The following is a 21350-nucleotide window of genomic DNA, read 5'->3' as shown; positions in this document are numbered from 1 at the left end:
CTCAGCACTTTAGCAGAGCCATAAGCAACTTAGTGAGACTCTGTCTTTTTTTTTTAATCTTTATTTTATTTTTATGTGGTGCTGAGAATTGAACCTAGTGCCTCATGCATGCCAGGCGAGCGCGCTACCACTTGAGCCACATCCCCAGCCCCAAGACTCTGTCTTAAAATAAAAATGGCGGGGGATATGGCTCAGTAGTTAAGTGTCCCCAGTACCAAAAGGAAAAAGAAGAAGGAGAAGGAGAAGAAAAAGAAAAGGAAAACAAAGCACAAGCTGCCCAGTGCCTTCTGGAAGCCCGTGGTCCACAATATATAGGGGCTTGAAGGGCTACTGATGTGAAATAAATCTTACTGTACTGAGTTTGCTCACGTTTCCACCAAGAACCACAAGCCATTGCAGAAAGATCAGTCCAGCTGGCCATCAGTCACCAATCCCAATGCCAGAAAGAAAGAAAGAAAGAGAGAGAGAGAGAGAGAGAGAGAGAGAGAGAAAGAGAGAGAGAAAAGTTCATTTTATTTGTGCTTAAATCAAAACCACAAAAACCGTCGCCAAAAAAAGAATAACTTCTAGTTTAGGGTCTGGAAGAATGGAGTCCTTTTATGTGATTTTTATTGTTGCTGTTATAGTTGAATTGCAGACTTTCATCCTGGTCAAAGCCTGGGGATGTCTAATCTCACACATTGGCCAAACCAAAGTTGCCCGTTTCAAACCAGGAATGGTTTGACCTGATCTGCTAAGGAGGGAATTAGCATTTGGTGTGTAATGTTACCCTGGATCTTTGTCCTCTGGGTTTTTCATTCCTGGAAATAGAAACCAGGAGTGGCTTTATGATTGTACTAGGTATAAGCCCCATCTGGGAAAGCTTGGCTGACTTTTCTTTTTCTTTTTAATTTTTTTTTTATTTTGTGCTAGCAGGTGAGGACATTCAACTTTTCTCAACCCATCTGAGGCATGCTCTAACAGCATCTTGTGATTTACTGCTTAATTACAACTGTATCCATGTCTGCCTGGGCCTGAAAAAGTATTGGAATTCTTTTCTTTCTTTGTAACGTAAGTAGACATAACTTTAGACTCAGAGAAGACATTTTTTATTGTTAATGAATTATTGTTAAAGTGGTACCAATCCAAGTCAACCCAAACCAGTAAGCAGGAAGAAAATAAAAAGAAAAAGAAATTTGGTATCAAATAAAATGGAAACTAGTTTAGATTTAAGCTTAAATATTCTGTAACTTGTGTTGCAATAGATTTTCAACTGGTGATCACAAGATCACTTGAACTGGACTCAGTGGCACATGGCCTGTAATCCCAGCAGTTCAGGAGGCTGAGACAAGAGAATTGAGAATTCAAAGCCAGCCTCTACAATGGTGAGGTGCTAAGCAACTCAATGAGACCCTGTCTCTAAATAAAATATAAACTAGGGTTGGGGATGTGGCTCAGTGGTCGAGTGCCCCTGAGTTCAATCCCTAGTACCACCACACACACACACACCCCAAAAAAGAGATCACTTGAGTTATTCTGAGGGAGTGAGAGAGATATCATGAAAAGTAGATCTCAGGCCCAAAGCTGTAGACTCAGATCAAAAATCACTTTGAGCTGCAATAACTGAAGCATGAAGTTCCTGGTCCAGGTGAGTGCAGTGCAGGTCCTGACATCTGAAAGCCCTGAGTGAGGCCAACAGAGGAGAAGGCACAGCCAGCCAGTCCTAGAGTCCAGTGACTTCCTGCCAGAGGACTCCAGGGAGTATCTTGGTTTCACTTTTGCTCAGGGAGTCAAGAGTTTGTTTTGTTCCTATTTTTACCATCTGCAACTCTGTTTTAAAGTGTGGGTTCCCTGGACATCTCCAGGAGGGTTGGGAGTTCACCTCTTAACCCAGGACTCTTCTCAGTCTGAGAAAATCTGACAGCTGCTCTAATATTTGGTTGGAGGCTTTGAAAGAGTCATACGAATCATCATAATAATTCTGAACTCTTTTAAAGCCCCTTTCATCTGAAGATCTCAAAGACCTACATAAACATTAATTATTCTCATAGCACTGCTTGGAGGTAAGTAGATATTAGGATTCTATTCACCTCTCATGCTTCTACATATACAGAACAATGGGTTCCATCCCCATTGTTCGCCTTATTTATTTATTTGTTTATTGTAGTGCTGGGGACTGCATCCAGGGCTTGTGCATACCGGGCAAGTGCTCTACAACTGAACTGCATCCCCAGCCTCCTACCTCCCATTATTTACTTTATAAAAAATTATTTCCCTTCTATTCTCAGGAAAATGAAATTGCCTATTGAGTGCATAGTTCTAGGTCAAAGTCTGTGGACTATGCAAAGAAGTTCTGTTTAAAGCATAGTCCCTGACATCAAGGAGTTTAGTCCTTGAAGTAAAAAGCATAATAAGATGAATAATAATGTAAAAGTTATTACAGGACAGAGTATAATTAATGTAAAATGAGAGGACCTCAGGGGTGGTGGTGGAGAATCATCATGGATGTTAGTGGCCAAGGAGGACTTTATGGAGAAGGAGGGATTTGGATGGACCTTGACTACTCTGAGTGTGTGGTGTGTGTGCATGCACACAAATGCATTCCACTAGGGGATGACGCATGGACAAAGGTACTGAGGTGGGAATATGTATGACTTGTCTAGATGACAGATTTTTTTTTTTTCTGGTACTGGTGTACTGGGGATTGACTCCAGGGGTGCTCTATCACTGAGCTACATCCCTAGCACACACACACACACACCCTACACCCCACCCCATTTTTTAAATTTTGAGGCAGGGTCTTGTTAAATTGCTGAAGTTGGCCTTGAACTTGCAATCCTGCTGGAGTCACTGGGATTACAGTTGTGTGCCACCGTACCTGACTTAGAGGGCAGATATTTTGATATGGCTGAAGTCAGAGGAATAAGGGAAGAAAAAAAATTGGAAAGCTGGGTAGATCAGGATCCAACAGTGAAAAGTTGGATCTGCAAGATTTTGACTCTCAGTATATCACAGAATAAATAAAGTAAAATAAGAAATTGGGCCATGTGAACAGATAAAGTTCATGCTTGATATAAAATTTAATAAAGGAATGGAATTGGTTGCAAAAAAACAAAATGAGGCAGGATGGTTTGGAAGAGATGGCATAGCTGGAACAGTAATTCTTAGTATGATAACTGGACCACATCAGAATCAACCAAGATTGTTAGAAGTACACATTCTTGGGCACCTGACCAGATCTATTAAATCAGAAATTCTGGGGATAGGATCTAGCAAACACCAGCCTTCCAGGTGACTCCAATGCAGCTCAAGTTTGACAACTAATGAGCTAGAGAAACACTCTTTTCAGCAGACAGGCCCAAATATAGCAGCATTCTCACCATCAAATTCATGCTCTGGGGCTGGGGGTGCAGCTCAGCTCAGTGAATGAACGTTTGCCTAGCATCTGCAGGGCCCAAATTTTGATCCCCAGTACCTGAAAAAAAATAAAATAAAATAAAAATTCCTGTTCTGCAGGTGAAAAAAAAAGCAAACTATTAAAATAATTACTATAATTCAATGTTTTTTTCAAACTTTTTACTATGTAAAAATTTTAAACTTATGTAAATATAGGATAATAAGGCAACTGGTGGAACGTGCTTGTAATTCCAGCAACTCAAAAGAGTGAGGCAGGAGAATGGAAGTGAGACCATGTCTCAAAATAAAAAAATAAAAGGGCTGTGGGTGTGGTTCAGTGGTTAAATGCCCCTGGGTTTAATCCTTGGTACCAAAAAAAAAAAAAAAAAAAGAAAAGCAAGAAAAAAAAAAAAAAGAGGGGGATGTTTAAGATGTAGCTTAGTGATAGAGAGCCCCTAGCCCAACACTTTGAAAAAATAAAAAGGCATAACAGAACAATAAACCTGCACATACTCATTTGAGATTTAAAAATTATCAAGAGAAGGCTGGGGCTGTGGCTCAGTGGTAGAGCACTCACCTAGCACGTGTGAGGCCCTGGGTTTGATCCTCAGCACCACATAAAAATAAATAAAGAAAACAAAGGTATTGTGTCCAATTAAAAAATAAATATTTAAAAAAAATTATCAAGAGAGCCTAGTGCTGTGGCACACACCTATAATCCCAGAGGCTCAGGAGGCTGAGGCAGGAGGATCGCAAGTTCAAAGCCAGCCTCAGTAAAAGCAACATGCTTAGCAATTCAGTAAGATCCTGTCTCTAAATAAAGAATATAAAATAGGGCTTGGAGTGTGGGTCAATGGTCAAGTACCCCTGAGTTCAATCCCTGATACCCCCCAAAAAAAGTATATCAAGAGTTTATTACACTATCTCTTTTTCTCTCTCTGAATTGTTTTTGTTAATCCTAGAAATTATTCCAGTTCACCTGGCTATATTTCAGTATATATCCTTTAAAAATATACATGTTATTACACCTTAATGTTAATATCACACCTGACAGAAAGAACAGTATTTATTGACTTTCACCTAATATCTGGAATATAATCAAATTTCTCAGATCATTGAAGATCAGCCCACTTAATCCTTAATTAAGGATATACAGGGCTGGGGATGTGGCTCAAGCGGTAGCGTGCTCGCCTGGCATGCGTGCGGCCCGGGTTCGATCCTCAGCACCACATATCAACAAAGATGTTGTGTCCGCCGAGAACTAAAAAATAAATATTAAAAAATTCTCTCTCTCTCTTAAAAAAACAACAACAACATACCAACCTGCCACTTTCCTTTAAAAAAAAAAAGGATATACAGCTGGCTATATTCTATTTCACTTACTTAAAACAATGAAATTTAGAAGGATACTGAGATGGAAAAAAAACTCCAGTTTTTTTTTTTTTGTTTGTTTGTTTGTTTGTAAAGTATCTCAAGTAAAAGAATATTCCTCCCAAATACAGATAAGTTTGAAAGTATTTGGGCAAGCATCTGTGTTATTATCTATGGATTAGTTAATATTATCTTCGATATGAGTTCCCATCATGCTTGTTGTCAGAAAGCATAATTAACCGGGATGAGTCTTAGTTGGTGTTAAGTACAGCTTCCTCCAAACCTCAACTCACCTGCCCCATTCTCTATAATCAGCACAAGGGGTTATTGAAGTGTGTGGTGTTTCCTGACACTGTCTCTGGAACACCTGTGCTGTTATCATGACAGTTTAGGCATTAAAAATATAGCAAGATTAGGGTAGGGGGTAAGCTCACTGGTAGAACCCTTGCCTAACATGAGGGAGGCCCTGGGTTTGATCCCCAGCACCACCAAAAATAAACAAATAAAATTAAAACATAGTAAGAGCTGGGGTTGTGGCTCAGTGGTAGAGCGCTTGCCTAGCTAGCATGTTCGAGTCACTGGGTTTGATTTTCAGCACCACATACAAAGAAAATAAAGGTCCATCAACAATAAAAAATATGTATTAATATGTATGTTTTCAGCTCTTTCAAAATATCAGTCCTGTTAATTTCCAGAGTCACACACACATAGAGTGCTTTTAAGTACTTTACCTAACATGTTTCATTTTTTTAAAAAAGCCATTAAGTGGACAGGTGTGGTGGCACACACCTAGAATTCCAGTGATTCGGAGGCTAAGTCCAGAAGATCACAAGTTTGAGGCCAGCCTCAGAAAGTTTGAAGCCAGCGTGGGCAACTTACTGAGGCCCTGTCTCAAAATAAAAAAGTAAAATAAAAAAAGGACTGGGGATATAGCTTTGTAGTAAAGCACCCATGGGGTCAACCCCCAGCACCAAAACAAAAGCCATTAAGAATGTGCTTACACTGGGCATAGTGGTGCAAGCCTGTAATCCCAACAGCTCAGGAGGCAGAGGCAAGATCATCACAGGTTCAAAGCCAACTTAGTAAGGACCTGTCTCTCAATAAAATATAAAAAAGGGCTGGGGTTGTGGCTCAGTGGTTGAGCCCCTAGGTTCAATTCCCAATACAAAAAAAAAAAAAAAAAGAACTTATTTAGATGATGCCAAACCAGCAATATAAAAACAGGCAAATGAAATCATAAGAGGATAGTTGACCAAATGTTTTAGTACTGGGAAATAGAACTTTATTTATGTATTTATTTATATAGTTGTACTTGGGATTAAACATAGGGGCTCACACATGCTAAGTAAGTGCTCTGCTATTGAGCTACATCCCCAGCTCTTTTTTATTTTAATTTGAAACACTTTACAAAGTTGATCAGCCTGGACTTGAACTTGCAATCTTCCTGCCTTGAACTTGCCATCTTCCTGCCTCAGACTCCCAAGTAGCTGGCATTACAGTTGTGTGCCACTGTGTCTGGCAAAGGAAATGGTATTAAGTTTAATTTCCTCAACAAATATTTTTTCTCCATATCCATGGATTCTGCCTCCACAGATTCGACCAACTACAGATAAAAAATATTCAGGGGAAAAAAAACTGCAGCTGTAGTGGTCATGTACAGATATATTTTTTTCTTGTCATTATTCCTTAAAACAATGTAGCATAACAACAATTTACATAGCATGTACGTTGTATTAGGTATTTAAAGTAATCTAGTGGTGATTTAAAGTATGTAAGAGGGGCTTGGGATGTGGCTCAAGCGGTAGCGCGCTTGCCTGGCATGCATGCGGCCCGGGTTCGATCCTCAGCATCACATACAAACAAAGATGTTGTGTCCGCCGAGAACTAAACAATAAATATTAAAGTTCTCTCTCTCTAAAGTATGTAAGAGGATGTTTGTAGGTGGTAGGCTACACGCAAATGCTACACCATTCTATGTAAGAGACTCAAGCATCTGCAGATTTTGATGTATATTTATATATAAACGACAAAGTTTCAATTATCTTATAATTTTTATTTTTATATTTTTAATATTTATTTTTATAAATGCCTATTATGTGTACATATGTATATATAAAGTCATGTAAGTACATAGTCATTGTAAAATAATTGAAACTTTTATATTAGTAGTGAATTGTCACCTGGGGTTGTGGCTCAATGGTAGAGTGCTTACTTAGCATGTGTGAGGCACTGGATTCTATCCTCAGCACCTCATAAAAATAAATAGAAATAAAGGTTTTTTTTTAAAAAAAGAGTTAACTCAAAAAAATAGTAAATTGCATTAGTGTATGCTTAAGACATGTATGGGCTGTCTGTGTACTTTAAACTTTTAAAACTGTAATTTGAATTGGAAGATATGAAAAATACAAAAAGAAAATTAAGAGTAAAATTAAACTATGTTTCCACTTAAAATGTAATGCCAAGGGCAGGCACAGTGGCATATACCCATAATCCCATCAAAGGAGGATCACAAATTCAAAGCCAGTCTCAGCAACCTAGGGACGTCCTAGGCAACTCCATGAGACCCTGTCTCTAAATAAAATACAAAATAGGGCTGGGAATGTGGCTCAGTGGTTGAGTGCCCCTGAGTTCAGTCCCTGGTACTGCCCACCCCACCCCCTGCAAAATGTGATGCCAATACTATGGATTTTAATTATTTAATTTTTATTTTTGTAAGAAGAGGTCTTTCCCTCTCTCTTGTACTTATCACCTCTTCTGCCTGCTTCCCTACGTCATTTCACAAACACATCATTTTATATTTTATTTAGATTAATGTGTAAGGCTGAAAAATACTGTAAACAACGAGAAAAGATGCAAAATAGATTATATTGAAGATAAGAACAATTCCAAAAATAGTCGTCTGCCTCTCTGTGTTTTTGTTCTCCCAGTAACGAAGCTCACTGCCTTTAATTATAGCTTGAGACAGTGTGTTGAAATATTTAATCTCTGAGTAATGACTGGATTTTAGTTTCCTAATTGGCATCTGTGTGTTTAGCATTTCTACCAAAGCCCAAATCTGAGAATGCGCACACAATACAAGACATGAGTTTCTAAGTAAAACATTTCTGATACGTGCCACCTTAGCTCCAGGGCAATAATGTTACAACAAAAGGGGGAAGGATAAATATCATATGTTTTATGATTTCACATATTTTTAATGCCTGACCAACAACCTGTCAGGGTTTACAAGTTAAACCACAAATCCATGTGTGATCACAGTACAGTACCTAGTGAAGTATAATTGCAGCCCAAAGAAGCCCTTGGCCTTGGGAAAGTGTCTTGCTCATTCTTGAATGGTATTTCAGGTACCTGGGAGTAGTTCCCAGGAGATAATGCTCCGCCCACATTGGTTGACTTAATTTAAAACCTTGTGAAACCAGCTTGAAGGGACAAAAGGATAGGCTAAGTAGAGAAATGATCAGCTTGAATCCATTCACCAAAATTTATTTGTGTTTTCCTAAATGGAGAATCCAGAGAAGTGTCATTTGGGCATCTTCCCCTGGATTATCGTCAGCTTCATATTGTTCGAAACAAAATGCCACTCATGCAACACACCTCTTGGGTGAGTCCATGAAACGCACTGTGGGTGTGGGACCTGCACGTTCACATTCCCGGAATAATTTCCCTCAGTAGTGTTTATCCAGCCTAAAGTTACATGTGGGAGAAGGTGGAGCAAGAGGTGGAATCACAGAACCCAGCTGTTCTCCCCATGGAGAAGCTTCGTTTTATTTTCAGTCTAGCTAATATGGGGAAACTGACCCCACCCCCCATACATCTGACAGCAGGAACTCAGGACAGGACAGCCAGCTCTGTTTGAAGCTTTGGGGCTCCATATTTACCCAGATGCCAGAGTATCCAGAGTCCTCTGAAAATCAAAACTGCTCTCTTTCCAAATGTGAGTAACACTGTGTGGGATTACACCTTGAACCTTTCTGCCCTCAAGGTGAAATAATGAATGAGTAAAAGAGGCCACTCCCAAATACCAAGCATCACTGAGGCTTACTTAATAGGATCAAAACAAAGCCAGTTCCTGCCTTGGCCTGGCTCCCCAGTCACCAGATGACCTTGGAAGCCAGGGGGCTACTTTGACCGGCCTGGTCACCTGGTCAACTGTTCTGCTGTTCTGCACCTCGTATTCATCTTTTCCAGGCACAACCCAGAGTAAGAACTTTTACAGTCACCAAATTCAGATAAAGAGGATCCCATCATATCCCTGGTGCTATTGTCCATCCATCTCTCTCCTCAGTATGATCAGTTCTGAGTTTCACTGAAATGAAGCTCATTGGACCCAACTGGGTCTAGTTAGAGAGGTATGTTAATGACATGAGGCTACAAGGCTGTAAGATCCTACACTTCTGAGGAATTAATAACTTCATTCCTGGCCAAAAATGCTGAGTTGACAATGTTCTTTGGATCTTTTGTCATAGCAAGGTTTAATTCTCAATCCAGAGAGAACAGATTGGTTGGCATTATCACTTGGAAAGGAGATTACTTCCCATTTTTGGCTCATCCTGTATCTGGAAGCAACCAATCTAAAGTTCATGTAGCCATATCCTCTAATAACTGAAGGAGAAGAGATGAGGGAGTGTCCTAGAGAGGCCCTTGGCCATTTACACTTTATATTATTCTTCTGTAACGACTCAGAGGCACTTTGAGCCTCTTAACCCAAAACTTCACTTACTCCCACAACAAGCCTGTGCATGGCTTAAATAACCCTGAAGTAGAATTGAGCACAGCACAGCATATGTCTCCAGGCAGGTGGGCTTGGGAAACCGAGGCAACCACCTGTTCATCCACTGTTTACTTCTTTTATTTTTTTCTTCTCTCTCTCTCTCTCTCTTTCTTTCTTTTTTTTCCCTCTCAATGCTAGGGACTGAATCCAGGGTCCTTTATTACTGAGCTATCACCTCAGTCCTTTTTTATTTTGAGACAGGGCTGAAACTGGCCTCAAATTTGTGATCCTCCTACCTTAGCCTCCAGAGTCACTGGGACTACAGGTGTGTGCCACCACATCCAGCTGAATTTCTCTTTTTTAAATCTAAGGTATGAGTTAGATGTTTCTGATCCATTATGTGCTTTGGCTTTGATATTCCCTGGCTCATACTGTGGGCTCCCGTTCTCCTCCAGCACTTGGAGGAACAGTGGGAGAAGAAGAAGGATTAGTTGATTGCTTTTGTTGCTGTTTTCTTCACACGGATACAAAACAAAACTCCTTTTGGTTCCTTCCTGAATCCATCATCTAAGAACCAATATATCCTTGGCTTGAATGAATCAAGTGGCTTAAGTAAAAACTAATGATATCTGTTTTGGGGGACTCTAGGAAGAGAACACCTACCTTTACAATAGAAAGATAGTTTTTATTCACTCAATCAACACATGTATACTGAGCACCTAATACTGTCAAGCATCATGGTGGGCGTTGTCAATTCAATATGAGAAAACACCTGAATTGTGCTCTAGTGGCACTTACAATCAAGTGAGAGAGAGAAACATCAAGCAAATAGTGACAAATGAGGTTGTATTATATGGGTACAATATAATTTTATATAATTTTTAAAAATAGGAATATAACCACTGATTTTTTTTAAAAAGAAAGCACATATTAGTTAAAAGCAAAAAGAAAAAAAACATAAATGGGGAAAAATGCAAGAAAAAATTATAGCATTTATTTATATGGTCCTAGGGATTAAACCCAGGGCCTCCCACATTCTAGGCAAGTGCCCTACCACTGAGTCACACCCCCAATCTACAATGAAATTGTTTTTGTTTTTTTGGGGGTAGGGGTGCCAGAAACTGAACCCAGGGTGCTTTATCACTAAGCTATATCCCCACCCTTTTTATTTTATTTTAAGACACTAAGTTGCCAGAGTCTGGCCTAGAACTTTCTATCCTCCTGCCTCAGTTTCCTGTGTAACCAACACTCCTGGCTTCAACTGGTTTTTAAAAGAGATGATCCCAGGAAGACTAGAAATGAGGAAGTAGAACAAGGAAGGGAAGGAAGCCAAAAAAAGAGGAACATTATTGAGTAAATTTCTGCTACGTAACTGCAACTGGGGCTCAGTCCTGCTGGAGACTCTGGAGGACACTGCAAAACATGTCTTGAGTTTTCCTACCCAAGGGGCAAGGAGAAACCTCTGGTTCCCATCATCATTGGTTGAAGCCTACTCCAGGGACATTAACTTCTCAGCACATCTATATGTAAAATGGATGATTTTTGGTGCAAGTATTAGAATAGATATAGGAATGTACTGGAATGTACAAGTGGATATGGATCTCACAAGAATTTCTGAACTCTTTGTAAAAGAGACCAGAATCTAAAATGATCCCCATAGGGGGCACGCCTGTAATGCCAGCAGCTTGGGAGGCAGAGGCAGGAGGATCCCATGTTTAAAACCAGCCTCAGCAACAATGAGGCACTAAGCAACTCAGTGATAGTTTGTATCTCTAAGTAAAATACAAAATAGGTCTGGGGATGTGGCTCGGTGGTTGAATGCCCCTGAGTTCAATCCCTGATACAAAAAACTAAAAGAAAGAAAAAATAAATTGGTCCCCATAATCTTTACCCCTTGGTACTCATACGTTTGTATGAGTGAGGGTGGGACCTGTAACTGCTTCTCACCAATAGAATGTGGCAGAGATTGACTGGAGATGTGGCCCAGTGGCAGAACATTTGCATGGGCAAGGTCCTGGATTCAATACCCAGCACTGGAAAAAATAAATAAATAAATAAAAACGGAAAAAACAAATCAAAACTATGGCCGAGATGGTGGGATGTCAGTCTATAATTAAGTAACATTATATAAGATTCTGTCTTGCTAAATCTCTTTCTCCTTTAATGGCTTCAAGGAATCAAGCTGCCATTTTGCCCGAGTACTTATGGAGAAGCCCGGTTGGCAAGGAACTGTGAGCAACCCCTTAGAGCTAAAAGCAGTGCCTAGCCCACAGTCATTGAAAAACTGGATTCCTGGTCTTACAGCATCAAGGAACTCAATTCTGCCAACAATCTGCATCTGGAAGCTCATCTACCACTAGTCAGGTCTACCCATATGGAATTGAGCCCTGGCCCATACCATGAAGACATCTTTGCAAGGAGTGAGTCTGCTCATGACCAATCTCCTCACCCACAGGATGTGAGGTAATGAGTGGGTGTTGTTTTAAGCCACCAAGTTTATGGCAATTTGTTGTGCAGCATGGAAGACAAACACACTCATTCCCTTGTCTTGTAAGCCTCCAATCTGAGTAAGGTGGCCTCAGCTCCCCACCTTTCCTTTTTCTAACCTTTACTGTACTGATCAGCAATTCTTATGGTTTGAACAAATGTACTGTTCTTTTTTTATTACAAAAAGGAGACAGTCCTGTAACTCCAGTGGCTTGGGAGGCTCAGGCAGGAGGATCATGAGTTCAAAGCCAGCCTCAGCAATTTAGCAAGGCCGTAAGCAACTCAGTGAGACCCTGTCTCTAAGTAAAATATAAAAATGGGCTGGGGATGTGGCTCAGTGGTTGAGTGCTTCTGGGTTTAATCCTTGGTACCAAAAAAAAAAAAAAAAAGGAAAATGAGAAGATCATTATAAATTATATATGAAATAGATAAAAGCAAGCCAGGTATGGGGGCACACAACTGTAATCTCAGCAGCTCTGGAGGCTGAGGCAGGAGGATCACAAGTTCAAAGCCAGCTTCAGCAACTTAGTGAGACCCTAAGCAACTCAGTGAGACCCTGTCTCTAGATAAAATATATATGTTAAGCAAACAAACAAAAAGTAGTGGGGATGTGGCTCAGTGGATAAGCACCCCTGGGTTCAATCCCTAGTACAATAGATAGATAGATAGATAGATAGATAGATAGATAGATAGATAGATAGATAAAAGTAAAAGAAACTAATGATATTCACCCCACTTTTTCTGGTAAATTCAAACTTTCTTCTGGGCAACTCTCTATGTTTGAGCTCTATAATTTTCACTCTGCTACAGAAGAACTTTTACCCAAATATAAGTTTATAATTAGAAAGACTATACTTACATGGATTGCACTTGAACTTTTCCAAAGAGGCAAGCACTGAAAATACTCATGTAATTGGGAAGAGGCATTATTCCCAGAGAGGGAAGTTCCCATGGACACAGTAAAGCTATTATCTAATCTTTGCTCTGAGGGATTTTCATTCTACTCCAGGAGGAAAGAAGTGCCAAGTGTTTGAGGAAGTTGGTCCTGAACATCTTTTTAGTAAATAAAAGGCTTCGGAATTTAGCATTTAGGTGCTGAATTTAGCAAAGGAGGCACAGAGAGACAGACTGAGTTCTCCTTGAACTTTTTTTTTTTTTTTTAGTTTTCAGTGGACACAACATCTTTTTTTTTTTTTTTTTTTTTTAATTTTTATGTGGTGCTGAGGATCAAACCCAGCGCCCTGCGCATGCCAGGCGAGCACATTTCTGCTTGAGCCACATCCCCACTACTATTTCCTTTCCCTCTTCACCCCTGGGCAGCTGTGAGAGGCGCTCTGAGTCCTCCAGCCAATAGCTCAAGGGATCTTTCTTCCTTCTTCCTTTCCAGCTTTTCCTCTTTCTGTAGCTCACACAGCAGTTTCCATTAGACCACAAAATAGCCGCTGTGAGGCCACCTCTCCCCTTCACTTTCACGTGAAGCTCCTCACTATCCTACTGCACTGCAGCTCTCGATGGGGAGTCACTAGGTGCGTTCTTTCTTTCTTTTCTTTTCTCTTTTTAATTATGGTACTTGGAATTTAACCCAGGGTCATTCTACCACTCAGGTATATCCTTGATCTTTTTATTTTTTTTTATTTTGAGACAGGATCTCCCTAAGTTGCTGAGCCTGACCTTCAACTTGCAATCCTCCTGCCTAAGCCTCCTGATTTGTAGGCCTGTGAGAAATGTGTACCAACACACACACACACACACACACACACACACACACACACTGCTTCACTGGGTGCTTGCTTTCTATATGCTCATGCTTTCATTTAACAAACATTCCGACATGGCTGCTGTATGCTGGGCATTGTGGAGGATGCTGACCAAGGGCCACCTGGATCTAGTGGGGGAACCTGGTACATGCACTGGTAACACACTGTGATCTCTGCATGCTCTACTGGATGCCCAAATGTACCTGGAACCAGGGAGCTAAAGTAAAAAAATTAAAAAAGGACAAGCAGAGCAAGCACAGGGGACAGGAATGAAGGTTGGAGAAAGAAAATTCTTCACAAAGAAAAAGATTCAAGCCAGATACAGTGACACTAGTCTATAATCCCAGCAACTCAGGAGGCTGGGGCAGGAGGATCGTGAATTAAAAGCCAGCCTCAGCAACTTAGGGAGGCCCTAAGCAACTCAGCAAGACCTTGGCTCTAAATAAAATACAAAAAAAGGCTGGGGATGTGGATTAGTGGTTTAAGCACCCCTGGGCTCAATTTCCTGTACAGAAAGAAAGAAGGAAGGAAGGAAGGAAGGAAGGAAGGAAGGAAGGAAAGAAAGAAAGGAAGGAGGGAAGAAAGAGAGAGAGAGAAAGAAAAAAAATTATTTTAACTCACAGTTTTGAAGCTTCCAGACCATGACTGGATAGACCCATTGCTTTTCAATCATGGCAGCACATCATGGTGGAAGCATGTGGCAAAGCAAAGCCACTCACCTTGTGGCCAGGAAGCAAAAGAGAAAAGATGAAAGGTCCACAAGTTCAAAGCCAGCTTCAGCAACTTAGTAAGACCCTAAGAAACTCAGTGAGACCTTGTCTCTAGATAAAATATATATGTTAAGCAAACAAACAAAAAGTAGTGGGGATGTGGCTCAGTAGTGGGGATTTGGGTTCAATCGCCAGTATCCCCTCAAGGAAAGGCATGTCCCCTATGACCAGAATGCTTATAACTAGGCCCGATATCTTAAAGCTTCTATCACCTCCCAAGAGCACTACAGTGAGCTCTTTGTGAGACATTTAATATCCAAACTATAGCACATACTAACATGCAAAAATGTCCAACTATTCTAAGTTTTAAAAAAGCTGTAAAATAATACAAATATGGTTCACATTAGCATAGGTATTTTTAACTTTTTATTTTGAGATGATAGATTTACATGCAATTGAAGAAATTATTAATACAGAATCACAGTGAGGCAATTTCACACCCACTAGAATTAGATGGCTATAATAGAGAAAACAGATAAAAACAAATGTTGGTGAGAACATGGAGACATCAGGACCCTCATCCACTGCTGATGGAAGTGCTAGATTGTGCAGCCCTTTTGCAAAATAGCTTGGCAGATAGTGCACACCTGTAATTCCAGCAGCTTCAGAGGCTGAGGTAGGAGAATCCTGAGTTCAAAGCTAGCCTCAGCAACTTAGAAAGGCCCTAAGCAATTTAGCCAGACCCTGTCTCTAAATTAAAAAAATAGAAAGGGCTAGGGATGTTGATCAGCAGTTAAGCACCCCTGGCTTCAATCCCCAGTACCAAAAGAAAGAAAAGAAAGAAAGAAAAATAGCTTAGCAATTCAAAAAGTTAAGAATATCGCTTGGCAATTTTACTCCAGGTATATACCTAAGAGAATTTAAAACATGGTCACAGAAAAATGTGTACATAAATGTTCATAGCACCATTGTGCATAATAACCAAGACGTAGAGACTACCCAAATGTCCATCAACTTATGAATGGATAAACAAAATATGCAGTGATTTCCATGTAATGAGATATCATTTAGTCATAAGTAGAAATGAAGTACTGATAATACTACAACACAGAAAACTGCAATCTTGAAAACCTTTATGTTGAATGAAAGAAACCAGACAGACACAAAAGGACACATATTGTGTGATTGGGTTTATATGAAATATCTAGAATAGACAAATCCGCAGAGATGAGAGTAGATCAATGGTTACCAAGGGCTGGATGGAAAGTGGAACGGGAGTGAGTGCTGATAGGTGCAGGGTTTCTTCCTGAGATCATAAAAATATTCTACAATTAATGGGTGAGGTTTCTCAGCTCAGCAAATACATTTAAAGCCACTGAGTTGTACATGCTAATAGAGTAAATCTTGGGATATATGAATTATACAGCTCAATAGAACTTACTGAAAAAAGAAAGAATATAGAGAAATCCTGTGTACCTTTCACCAAATACAATGTCACCACCAGGAAATTGACATTGATATAATCCATCAGCCTTATTCAGATATCATCAATTTATACACACTCATTTGTATATTTATTTAGTTCTACATGACTTTTTTTTTTTTTTTTTTTGTACCAGGGACTGAATTCAGGGCCTCACCCATGATAGCAAAACGATATAACACCAAGCTACATTCCCAGTCTTTATTAAATTTTTAAATTTTGAGACAAGGCCTTGGTAAATTACCCAGACTACCTCAAAGTTACAATCCTCCTGCCTCGGCCTTCTGAGTAGCTGGGAATTACAGGCAAGCCCACCATGCCTGGCAGGTCCTATATAATTCAATCGCACATGTAGATTCATATGACCGCCACCACGCCAAGGTGCAAAACAGTTCCATCACACACATCCCTTGTGCTACATTTTTATGGCCATGGTCACCCCTTCACTCCCTTCAACCTGACCCCAATCTTTTTTTTTTTTCCTTTTCTATAAATTTATCATTTCAAGAGTAATTTAAGGCTGGGGTTGGGGCTCAATGGTAGAGTGCTTGCCTAGCATGTGTCAGGCACTAGGTTTGATCCTCAACACTGCATTAAATAAATAAATAAACAAACAAACTAAAAGTATTGTGTAAAAAAAAAAAGAATAATCTAAATGGAATTACACAGTATATACCATTTTGTGATTGGCCTTTTATTTTTCAGTGTAATTCTCTGGAGATACATCCAGATTGTTGTGTGTATCCACCCATATTTCTTCCTTTTTATTGATGAGTAGTATTCCATGGTATAGACATACCATTATTTAGTTAGCCTTTCACCATTGAAGAACATTTGTTGTTTCCAGTTTGTGGCAATTATGAATAGAGCTACTATGAATAGTCATGAATCTTTTTATATGTGCAAGCATATGTTACTCTTCCTCTGGGTTTTAGATGTCCAAGAGTGTACTCACTATATTACATGGTAATTTTTCTTTTCTTTTTTTTTAATTAAAAAATTTTTTTTTTATTTTTTAGTTTTTGGCGGACACAACACCTTTGTTTGTAGGTGGTACTGAGGATCGAACCCGGGCCACATGCATGCCAGGCGAGCGCGCTACTGCTTGAGCCACATCCCCAGCCCATATGGGTAATTTTTCATATTCAATGTTGTAAGAAATAGCCATCCTCTTTTCCAGACTGGCCATATCATTTTACATTCCTACCAGCAATGTATAATCAAATTTCTCTAGATCCTCACGAGCATTTTGTGTTGTCAGTAATTTATAGCCTTTCTATACACAGTGTATTGTGTGTAGTATATTTTCAGGGGTGACTACCGGGGATTAAACTCGGGGGTGCTTTCTACTGAGCTATATCCCCAGCTCTTTTCATTTTTTATGTTGAGACAGAGTCTCACTAAGTTGCTTAGGGGCTTGTGACATGGTTGAGCCTGGCCTCAACCCTATGATCCTCCAACTCAGCCTCCAAAGTCTTTGGAATTACAGGTATGTACCAACATATCTGCTGCTTATACACATATTTTTTAAAAATTTAGACAAACAGCATGTACCAAAATCTTTTTTTTTTTTTTGGCAGTGCCTGAGGTTGAACCCAGTACTTTGTAAATGTTAGGCAAGTGCTCTATCACTGAGCCAGGCTCCCAGCCCTGTGCACCAAACCCTTGACAGTTGTTATGTTTTTAATTTTACATATTATATATTACTGTGGTGTTCAAATTTTGTATAACTTAATGTTTTGTCTATAATCTAAAATGCAATTGGATTCTTAAAGGAGTTAACAGGTAGTAAGAAAGTGAAGACAATCATTAGAAACTGTTCTGCAGAGGAGCTTGTCCTTGCAAGTAAGCTGGTAGGGAGGAGAGAAAAGAGGAAGATAGTGTGAGGGCATTCTCTCCCTCAGCGTGGCAGTATTGAGAGGTGGTGGAACCTTTAAGGGGTGGGGCTTAGAGCAAGTAATTAGGTCATTGGAGGTACTGGCCTCAGAAGGGATTAGGGATTCTAAGTAGTCCCTAAGAGAGTGAGTTGTTATGAGAGAATAAGTCTAGCCAAGCTGTGGCGTGTCCCCATAGTCCCAGCTATTCAGAAGGCTGAGGCAGGAGGATCACATGAGCTCAGGAGTTCATAGCCTGCCTGGGCAACATTGTGAAATTGCCTCAAAAAGAAAGAACAAACATTTATTTTAATATATATTAATATTAATATATAATATATGTATATATCTCAGAAATTTGGATGGGGGTGTAGCTTAGTGGTAGAGCACTTGCCTAACATGTACCAGGCCCTGGGTTCAATCCCCACCACTGCAAAATGAGTGAATGAAATAAATTAAATTAAAAAGAAGAAAGAATGAAAGCCAGCACTGCTGTTCATGCCTATAATCCCAACAACTCAGAAGACTGAGCCAGGAAGATCACAGGTTCAAGGCCAGCCTGGCAACTTAGTGACACCCTGTCTCAAAAAGAAATGGCAGAGAACCCCAGTTCTACCCCTAGTATGGAAAAAAAAAAAAGTGTGCCTCTCAAATATCTCTCTGGTGTCCTGTCTTATTATTTCTCCCTCTTGTAGGGGCTCCTGCCATTGTGATACCATCTACCATGTCTTCACCAGAGCCAAGAAGAAGCCAGCATCATGCTCTTGGACTTCTAAAACTATAAGCTAAGTAACCTCTTTTCTTTGTAAAGTACTCAGTCTCAAGTATTTTGTTATAACAAAATTGTTATAACAACAGAAAACAAACTAAGACATGAGACAATCTCCAGAAACAGTCAGGGGTGACTCTGGCCAAGAGCTAATGTGAAAAGAACACCCACCTCTCTGAGACTGGAGGAAGGAAGGGCTGGCCAGATGGAGAAGTCTGCAGGTGGGAGGAGTCGGAAGAATTCACACTTGATTCCCTCTGCTTGGTGACCTAGGAGGCAATGATTTGTGCTAAGCACTAGAACTAGAGAACAATCACTCCTTTTACAACCATGCTTTCAAAAAGAATAGTTTGTCTTGTTCTTTTCTAAAGAATAAAGAGTTTTCTCTGCTCTCTTATTGAGGCTGCTGAGTACTGCTGGCTTTTAATATCAAAACTAATAAGAGGTTAAGGATGTTGACTCTGGAGCCAGACTGCCTGGTTGGAATCTCATTATGGCTACTTTGTGACATTGGATGAGAAACTTTGTCTCCATGCCTCAGCTTTCTCATCTGTAAAGTGGGGCTGATAATAATAGGATCTGCTTCATAGGTGTCCGGAGGATTAAAGGAGTACATTCGTGGAAAGCGCCTATGACCGTGGCTGGCCCACAATAAGCAGTCAGTGGACATAGGCTGTTATTACTGCAGAGGAGAGAGAGGCAGGAGGTAGGAGGTAACTTGAGCAAGTGGAAGAGCTGGGCAGGAAACAAAAAGGATGTCAGCAAGGATAGGTAACATATTGCTGATAGAAAGGAGAGAGAGATCCCAGGGCCCAGTCGAAGTTGGAGGTGTCTTTGGGTGTTCACTCCATGGTGTCAGGAATTGCCCTGAGGCTAGAATGAGAGTCAAGAAAAAAACAGTTTCAGTATATGCAGAGGAGAATGTGGACAGGTATAGATGGGTCCAGACATCCTGCTGGTACTGTCTAGGTGCTGGGCAGCCCAGGGACCTGGTGGCTGGGCTGCCCCACAGGTAAGGACAAGATGTTACTCCACCCAAGGCCATTTGGGTTACAGGGAAGAGGTGTCCATGGGAACCAACTCAGGTCAAAGAGGTTAGGGTGGTCAGTGGGTGTTACAGGACACAGTAGGCAATCTTGAGTTATGAATTCAAAGAGCAGGAAATGGGGCTCAACAGATGGAGTCTCAGGGGACAGGGTGGGACAGGAAGGGAGGTTCCTCTCTGCGTTATGAGCTTTAGGGTCCTTCAGCTTCACCTCTCCCCACTCATCTCTCTTGACCAGTCTTCTGCTTTTTTTTTATGTTGTTGTTGTTTTCCTCTTATTTTTGCAGAGCTGGAGAGTGACTCAAAGCCTCCTGTACACTAAGCAGGTGCTCTACTACTGAGCCACACCCTGGCCCTGCTTCACGTTCTCATCAGGGGCAGCTTTCTGTCCCTCTTATCTGTAAAATGATCACAGCCCTGAGTATGACAACGTTCAAGCAACAGCAGTCAATGCACAGTATACCTGATGGACTGGCAGGTCTCAGAGCCAGATATCCTATTCTGGGCTGATGAGGCCAGATGCCCTACCCTGGGCCCTCAGCCATGGGCAGGGTGTGTATCTTGGCAAATGCATTACAAAATTAGTATTCCCATAAAATAAGTTTGGGTTTCCTCTCATGTTTCATGTAAAAGTAAAAACAGAAACTCGGTGATTTCATTGAGGTTTTTGGTTTTTTGCTTCATCAGAATTTCCTCTGCCCCAAGGGAACTGAATGAAGGGCACAGATGGAAGCCTGTGCTCCCCTCCACTTTCTCTGGATGCTTGCTCTAGTGTCTCCCATTTTTCCCACTTTCGGAGCCTTTTTTTTTCCAACTTTCTTTGAAAATTATTTCATTTTTTTTTCTGAGTTCTTTCCTGGCTGACTCCTCTTACTTCCCTGGATGTTCTCCCACCCCCCATCTTTTCTTCTCCACTCCTAACAATTTAATGAAAATTCTAACACACAGAAAAGTTAGACTAGTGAGATGGCAGCTGCATACATCTCGATTCAGCAGGCCACCTTTGCCATATTTGCTTTCTCCTCTCTTCCCCCACATCCTCTCCTCCCCCTCCTAGAGATTAAGAAAAATCCATTACATAACTCCAATACCCTTATCAGTCCTAATAAAATTGACAACAACTCTGTTGTCTTAGACTGTTTTGTACAACGATAACTGAATATTCCAGACCGAATAATTTATAAAGAACAGAACCTTGTGCTGGGAGTGTAGCTTTAGTTGTAGAGTACTTGCCTAGCATGCACGAGGCCCTGGGTTCCATCCCCAGCACTGCACATATACAACAAATGAACAAAACCCTGAGCTTTATTTCTCACAGTTCTGGGGGTACAGATGCAGCAAATGCTGGGTCCTCGATAAATGGTAGAGTGGCAGAACATATTCTCTGTGAAGTCTCTTTAATAAAGCCTTTAAGCCCATTAACAAGGAAGGAGCCCATATGACTGAATCATCTCTTAAAGGGCTCACTGTCATGTTGGCAAAACCTGGACTCTGAAGGGAACCCAGTCAAACCATATCCCATGACTCTTTTTTTTTTAATATTTTATTTTTTAGTTTTCGGCGGACACAACATCTTTGTTTGTATGTGGTGCTGAGGATCGAACCCGGGCTACCGCTGAGCCACATCTCCAGCCCCATCCCGTGACTCTTACATCTTTCATATTCAGATTTCCCCAGTTGTCTGTCCTAGCTATTTGATTCCTAACTCTTCTCATTTCCAAACTGTATTCTGATTCTTGAATCTCAGCTGCCCTCTTCTTCACAGGGA

General features: G+C 40.5%; 1 long non-coding RNA gene across 1 annotated transcript; it reads left to right on the top strand.

The window, feature by feature from the left end:
- Window positions 1-1820: 1820 nt before the first annotated feature.
- LOC308651027 lies at window positions 1821-21108 on the top strand. Its single transcript, XR_014022466.1, has 3 exons — window positions 1821-2042; window positions 11632-11920; window positions 18464-21108. It is a non-coding gene; the product is annotated as an uncharacterized lncRNA (long non-coding RNA).
- The last annotated feature ends 242 nt before the right edge of the window (window positions 21109-21350 follow it).

Source organism: Spermophilus citellus (assembly GCF_964194105.1).
Source record: "Spermophilus citellus genome assembly, chromosome: 6".
Lineage (NCBI taxonomy): Eukaryota > Metazoa > Chordata > Mammalia > Rodentia > Sciuridae > Spermophilus > Spermophilus citellus.
This window is presented reverse-complemented; position numbering and strand designations above follow the sequence as displayed.